The 10117-nt window shown below is 44.0% G+C and overlaps 1 pseudogene; it reads right to left on the minus strand.

The window, feature by feature from the left end:
• Positions 1-889: 889 nt before the first annotated feature.
• Positions 890-1007, minus strand: LOC126427262 (5S ribosomal RNA; annotated as a pseudogene).
• Between the last annotated feature and the right edge of the window lie 9110 nt (positions 1008-10117).

Raw genomic sequence — 10117 nt, forward strand, 5'->3', positions numbered from 1 at the left:
ACTTTCGGAACTGATGTGATACAAAACGTTGTTTGATGTGTGTAAATTCTTTCTCCTTATATAAAATATCGAACTAAAATTGTATGCAGAACTAGTTGCTGTTTTCTTTTATTCCTCGACATCCGTTTTATCAAACCAAGAAAGTTATATTTGTGGCTTATCGTCTTGCGATTAGAACACTACTACAAAATGTGAACCGTCCCAAACCTTATAATGCTACTTATTGGTAGATTAAAACCTTCCAAAACAGTTTGATTGAAACTAGCAACCTCATAGATTCAGCAGATAGAGAAGTCTCTCTCGTATCCAGTACACTAGTGATGCAAACCGATGTACCCACTCATTTCAAGCGATTTCAGGAAAAATGAACGAGACGCAACCTCAAAAAGAGGGGTAAGAGGTCAGAGAGGGGTTAGAGGAAAGGGATATAGAGAGGGTGGGAGGAGGAGATGGATAGAGAGAAGGGGGAGGAGAGTGAGAGGGGGGGGGGGGGGAAGGAGATTGACAGACAGAGTGGGAAGGAGTTTAGGAGATATGTATTCAGTGCCCATACATTTTTAGAAATTGCGAAACATTGATGCGTTCGCTAGTGTCGTGTAAACATTATTTGCAGTAAACAACTGGCAATTCGTGAAGGACAGCTAATACCATGTGCACTGAATTGCCCATATAACTTAATATTATGAAAGCACTCCGTTTTCAGGCCACGAGTGGCCTACCGGGACCATCCGACCGCCGTGCCATCCTCACAGGAGGATACTGATAGGAGTGGCGTGGGATCAGCATACCGCCCTCCCGGTCGTTATGGTGGTATTCTGGACCGAAGCCGCTACTATTCGGTCGAATAGCTCCTCAATTGGCATCACGAGGCAGAGTGCACCCCGAAAAATGGCAACAGCGCATGGCGGCCAGAATGGTCACCCATCCAAGTGCCGACCACGTCCGACAGCGCTTAACTTCGGTGATCTCACGGGAACCGGTGTATCCACTGCGGCAAGGCCGTTGCCAACTTAATATTATACGAAGCTTGGGGCAGCAGCTGCAGTGAGTCAGGGTATGAAATCGACTACTGAAGCAAGAGGCGGCTTCGATGTTGCAGGTGTTCATGTTGTTCAAGATGGCGCTGTATTGCTTCTGCCTGGTGTAAACACGTGCACGGATATATTTTAGTGCGTCTCTCCTGTGTTACTATTTTTGTATGAACAATAAAGAACAATCATTTCTCATTGCTGCTGTTCGTTACTTCATAAAGTTACGATCATGTGGATCCATAGTCCTGCAACTATGTACAACCAGTAACCACAAGATAAGTACATTACGTAATAAAAGTATCCGGACACCCCACCCCCACCAAAGGCATACGCTTTTCATATTAGGTGCATTGCACTGCCACCTGCTGCCAGGTACTCCATATCAGCGACCTCAGTAGTCATAAGACATCGTGAGAGAGCAGAATGGGGTGCTCCGCGGAACTCACGGAGTTCGAACTTGATCAGGTGATTGGGTGTCACTTGTGTTATTCGTCTGTACGCGAGATTTCCACACTCCTAAACATCCCTACGTCCTCTGTTTCCGATGCGATAGCGAAGTGGAAAGTTGGAGGGACATGTACAGCACAAAAGAGTACAGGCCGACCTCGTGTGTTGACTGGCATAGAAAGGCGACAGTTGAAGAGGGTCGTTATGTGCAATAGACAGACATCTATCCGCACCATCACACAGGAATTCCAAACTGCATCAGGATCCACTGCAAGTACTATGACAGTTAGGCGGGAGGTGAGAAAACTTGGATTTCATGGTCGAGCGGCTGCTCATAAGCCACGAATAACGCCGGTAAATGCCAAACGACGCCTCGCTTGGTATAAGGAGTGTACAAATTGGACGATTGAACAGTGGAAAACTGTTGTGTGGAGTGATGAATCACGGTACACAATGTGGCGATCCGATGGCAGGATGTGGGTATAGCGAGTGCCCGGTGAAACTCATCTGGCAACGTGTGTAGTGCCAACAGTAAAATTCTGAGGCTGTGGTCTTATGTAGTGGTCGTGTTTTCCTTGGAGGGGGCTTGCATCATTTGTGGTTTTGCGAGGCACTTTCACAGCACAGGCCTACACTCATGTTTTAAGCACCTTCTTGCTTCGCACTGTTGAAAAGTAATTCGGGAATGCCGATAGCATCTTTCAACACGATTGAGCACCTGTTCACAATGCACGGTCTGTTGCGGAGTCGTTACACGACAATAACATCCCTGTAATGGAATGGTCTGCACAGAGACCTGGCCTGAATCCTATGTTTTGGAATGCCGACTTCGTGCCAGGCCTCACCGACCGACATCGATACGTCTCCTCAGTGCAGCAGTCCGCGAAGAATGGGCTGTCATTCCCCAAGACACCTTCCAGCACCTGATTGAATGTATGGCTGCGAGAGTGGAAGCTGTGATCAAAGCTAAGGGTGGGTCAACACCATACTGAATTCCAGCACTACCAATGGAGGGCGCCACGAACTTGGTCACTTTCAGCCAGGTGTCTGGATAATTTTGATCACATAGTGTATATCCACAGGAGTCGTGGATTTGAGATTTTCCAATATTAGGGCGAGCTCATGGTAATGCTGCTTTAAATTTATACGGGTAGATCTCAAAGGCAAGTGGCAAATCTTACTGACTAGTGGAAGACTTATGAATTATTATTGTCTTTACAAAGGGCAGTACAGTTTGTGACCATCGGGTTAACCTGTGCGTCAACGTTCACTAATGCCGGTGGAAGAAGTGGTTTTTTTTATGTGAAGGGAAACACAAGAAATTTGACCAGCTCTTTAGAGATTGGAATATTTTGTGAGGATTGTCAGCCTGTTAGCTACAGAATTGTGCTGTTTGCACGTAAATCTGACACCGGCTGCTGAGGTTCCGATCACGAGAGCGCAGCACGTGCAGCGTTTCTCTCCTCTGTGGGCAGTTTTTGTGGACACTGGTGGTAACAGAGCTCTCACGCTAATTCGGCCATCGGGGCGCACGCGCCTCGCGTGTCTGTGGAGATGTCTGGAGCACTTAGCCGCCTGCCGTCATGGGCGGAACCCGCGCTACTAATGGCTTGACAGTGAGTGCCTCTTTGCGTGGCAGCCGCTCTAACAGTGCAGTGGGAAAAACGTTCAACACAGCCAAATTACGAGGCGCTGGGCGTCCAGGGCGTCTCGTCTAGAACAGAGACCACGACAGGCAGCTTTAATCGTGTTAGTCACGATTCTACGACAATTTTTATCTCTCTGACTACCATGTCTCACTTATTTTCCTCCTATTTTTTTACTCTTTTCCTTTATGAATGCGGCGGAGCCCTAGAGGGAATAAAGACGACTGTCTGTGTTGTAGTTCCGTGGCAGTGGTTCGACCCACATCGGAGGGCGAGTGTCTACTTGCCCAGTTCATTATCCATGAGGAAGGTCCGCCTCCGACAACATTGCTGACTACAGGGCAGAGGACCCGGGTTCGATTACCGGTAGACCCTACGATTTGCTCTGAAAACTCAGACTTCGGAGGAGAATAGGGAATCTGCTTAAACTAGAAGCAGTGCAGAGTAGGCTGAACGGCCGGGAGAGTGATATGACGATCACATGGCTCCCAACGGACGGCCAAATGATGCCGTTGCCAGATGGACGCGTCAGCGGTCGGTTTACAGGGCGGGGCACACTGAGTCACCTCCCGGTTAATACCTTCACCACATATAATAACGAGAGAGAAGATGTTGGCGGTGTCAGAATACAGTCGACGTTGAAGCCACAGATTGTACTGATCTTGGATTCGTGGTTGTCTGGCTTGGTTCGTTCTTACATTGCCTGTGGAGGGTATTGACACATAGTCGCGCGAAAATGGTCTCTAAATTGTCAGTCGAGCAGCGCAATAATTTCAATTTCCGCCCGAAATGGAAACGTCTCGCAAGAAAAGTTTTGAGCCATTAACGGAGGATTTCAGTACTACTGAATTATCACGTAGGTAAATATCTGAAAGACGTAAATTTTTTGTCTAAAGATCAGAAAGGAAGTGAAGATGACGATCATCAAGGTCACCAAGCTAATATGTAAACATTTAGAAAATTTGTAAATTTTATGGGAAGATCGACGTCTGTTAATCTGAAAGGTCACAGACTTTTCCTGACGACTTCAATAAGAAAAAAGTAAACGCAATGTTCACTGAAATAAGAGAACAATCGAAAAAACTTCCGATCTGACATAACTTTATCGCGTGCTATTTTTCTGTACCACACTAAAATATGTTGAGAAGACATGGCACAATCAAATGGAATAATACGAATGAGCGGAAAGAAATTGGAGCAATACTGATGTTATTTGCGTGGGTACCTCTGGGCCAAATACTGTTACAGAGAATTAAGTGAGGCTCTGTCTATCCCAGCTGATGGAACGCGACGACGGAAATAAGATTTGTGCGAAACTGTTTTACCAGAAGGATGCTTGCGTCAGTTTGATCACGTTTCTTACTCGCCACATTTTGCTTCACGGAACTTCTAACTCTTCACGAAAGTGCGCATATTAGCTGGAAAAGAAAGAAAGGAAGGGCGAGGTATGCCAAAAAAATAGGCCATGTGCTTTTCAAGGAAACCACGAGAAACATAAATCTGAAGAGCCGGGGAGAGATTCATGCCCCTTCTTCCAAACTGTTAGTGCAGTATCGTAACTACAGCACAACCGTTCTGGGTGGCTGTGGGGGAGGTGACAGCGAAAACGAGTCTGTTACAAAGGATAACAGTGATGGGCCGCAACACTACTTTAATACACGAACGAAATATTGTATAATTAACACAAGCGTGGAGTGTGCTAAATGACATATGAGTTAACTGTTTGTTGTTACCCACAGTTCACGCACAGACTCGTTATTTCTCATGCTTTGAAAGCTGTTTCACTATCTGAGAACCATCCCGTCTTCGATATGATATGTATTTGTTCAATAAAAAGATTAGCGCATGACAGTGCGGAAAACTGAGATGATGGTAAATGGTCAACACTTCTGGAGAGTGTACGAAAATCATTTTGTTCGGGCACTAAACAATAATATCACATGTCACTTCTGTAATTTTTTGTAGTGAGAAGAAGTTGAAGTTGTACTTAACAGTGGATTTGAAACTGCATTGTTAATTGGTGGAACTATAAAATATAGGCTTGATGTTTGTACGGTGTATCACGTATGTAGACTTGTTGAATGACATATTGCCTGAGTGAACGACTCTGTTCTCACCTATCATTACCTATTATGTTTTAGGTCGGCTGGCGGCCGTGTTTATTTGCTAAAACTGCTGGCGATTGGCAGTTGGATCCAGTATGGGAGTTTCATTGCAGAATAATGTCATGGCTGGAACAATTGCGCAGCACAAAATAATGGAGGGCCAGGACAATGGGTTCAGCAGACTAACGTAACGAGAAGTCAGACTTTGGAAAACAACATGGTTAGATTGTTCAATCAACGGTCAGATTTATACATAAAGTAAATCACTGTTAAAAAACAAGTACTGTCCCATAATGGTTCATGGGAATAACAGAATTTTTAATCAGGAATGTGAAATAAAGTCTGTCCTATCACAAGCAAGGTGGTAAGCACACATACTCTGACTCTAGTCTACTAATGACTTAAGAACACGCCGTGAGACTAATAACTAAGGCCGAAGCATCGTTGGGAATAGCAAAAAGGCGTACCAAGGATGAGAATTCTTGCTTAAAACTGACTTCCGAACGTAATTTCCTTACCTGGCTTGGATGCACGTTTCGGACGGGAGGTAGTAGCATATGGCGTTGCGGAAGCAACGCGCAGCGGTGAAGCAAACAACATGGAGTAGTGGTTCGTGAAATTAAAAGCCTGCAAAACATAGCTTAAAGCACAGAGGAATGTTTACCTTCTTCGTCTCGCCAATACTTGCTAACATGTCCGTATCAGAAAACAGACCAATAAGGGCGCCCTTTGCTAACGGCTGTTCTTCTGATGGTTCATTTTCTTTGTCTTATACTAAACATCTCGTCTCCATCAAAATCTGATCCGGCGGAAAGTCGCAGTTTTATTACCTCGCATTCAGAAAAAAAGGAGACTGCCTAACAGGAATGGTGGTTATCGCGAAAACATCGGATTTTCTGTTACACCGGTTCTTTTAGCGTACAGTTTAACTGTTAAAACCGATCAAATAACCGATTTATGGTATAACCGATTTCGATTTTTTATTGCTGTTACTTCCAGTAATAAAAGTAAACATCGAACAAAGATGACAGTGAAGGACAATAGTTCACGATCGATGTGCGGTTGAGGCCGCAGCAAAGACTGCAAAGATGAAGGTGACACGCGCGGTGACTGTGAGAGCGGAATGTCACATGTTGATGTCGTATCTTCACTATCACTTTTGGGTGGTATCAATTTTTCACCCTGGTGGAATCACAAAATTAACGTTCAAAAATGTTCAAATGTGTGTGAAATCCTATGGGACTTAACTGCTAAGGTTATCAGTCCCTAAGCTTACACACTATTTAACCTAAATTATCCTAAGGACAAACACACACACGCATGCCCAAGGGAGGACTCGAACCTCCGCCGGGACCAGCCGCACAGTCCATGACTGTAGCGCCCAGACCGCGCGGCAAATTACAGGTATATCAATCAAATTTAGCTTCTGTTTCAAGAAATGTTGTGGGTGTTTTCTCCTTATATGATGTTGCAAGTTTGTTGTTTCCCCTCCTCTTTTTAAAGTTCTAAGGCGAACGGAGAATTATACGTTATCGCTACCACTGTTCGTAAAATATTTCTGAAATAAGGATGCTACCATGCTGCACTACAACTTACGTCTAGGACGACAGAGAAAATCTACTTTATAGACAAGGTGGAGGCTGTCCTACCGCCTAACAGATTATGCCGCACGGCAGCAGGAACATTTTTATTTCTGCAGTGCTGTACTTCTAACAGGAGGCGTTGATATTAAAATACTGCTGATCTCTTTTCCCGATTTCCATTGTAACCCAATGTTTCAAATCACTGGAAATTTTACTAATGAACATTACTCGTTTATAAAAAAAGTTTTAATTAAATTCTAAAAAATTTAGCACTGATACTGTGGCAAACAGTCAGTTATTAGTTAAAAGTTAAAGGAAATCTGTTACAACAGAGACCAGAAATGTGACGAAAAACATCGGTTATTCAGAATTAAAATACCGGTATCGGTTTTAGCCGATCAGTTTTTCCCACCCTTCCTTCCTAAGTTTGCATGTTACCAACGCTCCAGAGACGATGGTGCCAGCACCTGTAGACACCTCCTTCAACCTGGGAAGAGACCGTTGGGACTTCATCCAGTTGGCAGCTTGTGCGTCGGGTAGAGCAGACGTGTTCAAACAGTGCAAACAGTTGCTCCTCGTTGCTTCTTGTGAGTTTCAGTAATGCAATCGATGTCTAATGCCACCAAGCTGAAACCTCGGTTACGGTGACTCCTGTATGTGGGAAAGTTGCTGAAAGCTGTTCGTGCTCAATAAAACTTAATGAAACTTGTTAAATCTGGCCATAAATATTCAATGAATCTAAACTAATTACTGTATCAGAAATCAAATTACATTAATCGTTACTGATTAAAGATACAATAATCTACCTCAAGTTCTGAATATTTGAGGCTTAGGTTGCTACAGCACGAGAGTCCTTGTACTGACCTTTGGCTTTAAACTCGAATTTGACAAAACCTGCGAATTTCTTCTCGGCCACAGATTGGCGGCAATCGTCGTGGGCAATAACCAATGTCAAGTATACCATCGACCACTGCGGATTGTAACAACATGTATTCTTCCAGTGTAGCAGATATTTCATTCACTGTTGGAGGTCAACAAATGGTGAGCAGCCATACCGTCTGAACAATTGTTTTTTCATTAGGGAACAGAAGCCACTACAGTACACATTCACCGTACGTCACCGGACAAAAAAATCAATTTGATTGAAGAAATATCATTAGACACTCGAACAATGGAAAGATGTCTCCCGAACTATCTGTGATACAAGTCAGTACAAGTAAGTGACGGAATACGAATACGTGGAAAACCACAAGAGGCCGTATGTCCCGCGCTTACTAAAAGAAGATCGTTCGGGCTGGTTGTGAAAATATTTGCGTGTGAGGACTGTTTAGACAGGATGAAAAGGTCCACCTGGTATGTTCGCCATTATCTCTTACCGGCGAACAATACAGAAAACTACCTACCGATTTCGTGTAGTCATTAGTTTGCTTAAAGTACCTTGCAGATGATCTGCACCCTCAGGAAGGTCCAGTACTACCGGATTGTGTCAGAATGGCCTGAGTAACACTTCACGCATTTAAGGGTGCTTATCAGGCTCCCACAAATCACGTGGCCCCTTTGTTATCTGGGACGCCACCGAGTGCCCCCTTTGATCCATGTGCGGTCATCTCAGTGAGTTGTGGGCGGGGGGCTGAAGGGTCGCGGAGGAAGGTGGCTGCCCAAAGCTTTCAGTGTCTCGTGGAGTCCACGCCACGATTTACAGTCCTGTGACGATGTTTCTTCTGTGGCGTTATATAACTTGGCATTTCCATAATATACATAATTTCGTCTCATTAGGCAAAGAAGTCTAATAATTCAGTTGAACGTAACCCCTGTTTCCGAACATACGCGCTTTTCTTTAATATGTGGGTAACAGAATAAAAAGTGTAATTTAAAAAGCAGAACTGCAAGTTCTCTTATCGCCAACACGAGAACGAAAAGTTCTTGGAAAAATAGCGAGGGTGGCTGCAGTATTACTTTCTGCAGTTTAAGCTACGCCATCATCAATTAACCTAAGTATCCGTCAAAGAGCGGCAAAGAGATTGGATATGCAGTCCCAGAAACGGTAAATAAAGTTCTTCACTGACGTAACTGTATATTCAGACTCTTCAGTAAACATCAGTCTCTAGATCCGTAAAACATATATCCAAAGAAAAAAATCGTGTCGAACAAAACGCCAAAGTACTGACCGTGTAACTCCTTACTGAATTACGGTCGCAGGTTCGAATCCTGCCTCGGGCATGGATGTGTGTGATGTCCTTAGGTTAGTTAGGTTTAAGTAGTTCTAAGTTCTAGGGGACTGATGACCTCAGATGTTAAGTCCCATTCTGCTCAGTGCCATTTGAACCATTTAGTAAACACTGCCAAGTGACGCTTTATCTTGTGTAAAGAACGACGCCGCGCTGTACAGGAGCTAATTTTAAACGAGTGATTTGAAGTGATGAATCACGCTTTAGCTCGTGGCAGTCCGATGGAGGGGCTCTGGATTTGGCGAATGTCGTCAAGTGTAGTGCTAACAGCGCTGCACACATGAAGTGGTGTTACGGCATGGCAATGTTTTTCGTGGTAAGGGTGTGGTCCTCTTATTGTCCCTAAGGAATCACTAAACGCGGAAGAATGGGAATACATTTTACAGCGTTGCGTGTCTACATCTACATGGATACTCTGCAAATCACATTTAAGTGCCTGGCAGAGGGTTCATCGAACCACCTTCACAATATTATTCCAATCTCGTATAGCGCCCGGAAAGAATGAACACCTATATATTTCCGTATGAGCTCTGATTTCCCTTATTTTATCGTGGTGATCGTTTCTCCCTATGTAGGTCGGTGTCAACAAAATATTTTCGCATTCAGAGGAGAAGGTTGGTGATTGGAATTTGTGAGTAGATTCCGTCGCAACGAAAAACGCCTTTCTTTATATGATTTCCAGCCCAAATCCTGTATGATTTCTGTGACACTCTCTCCCATAATCCGCGATAATACAAAACGTGCTGCCTTTCTTTTAACTTTCTCTGTGTACTCCGTCAGTCCTATCTGGTAATGATTCCACACCGCGCAGCAGTATTCTAAAAGAGGATGGACAAGCGTACTGTAGGCACTCTCCTTAGTAGGTCTGTTACATTTTGTAAGTGTCCTGCCAATAAAACGCATCCTTTGTTTAGCCTTCCCAACAACATTTTCTGTGTGTTGCTTCGAATTTAAGTTGTTCGTAATTGTAATATCTAGGTATTTAGTTGAATTTACGGCTTTTAGATTAGAATGAGTTACCGTGTTGCCACAGTTTAACGAGTTCCGTTTAGCACTCATGTGGATGACCCCACACTT

Source organism: Schistocerca serialis, chromosome 1, assembly GCF_023864345.2.
Source record: "Schistocerca serialis cubense isolate TAMUIC-IGC-003099 chromosome 1, iqSchSeri2.2, whole genome shotgun sequence".
NCBI lineage: Eukaryota > Metazoa > Arthropoda > Insecta > Orthoptera > Acrididae > Schistocerca > Schistocerca serialis.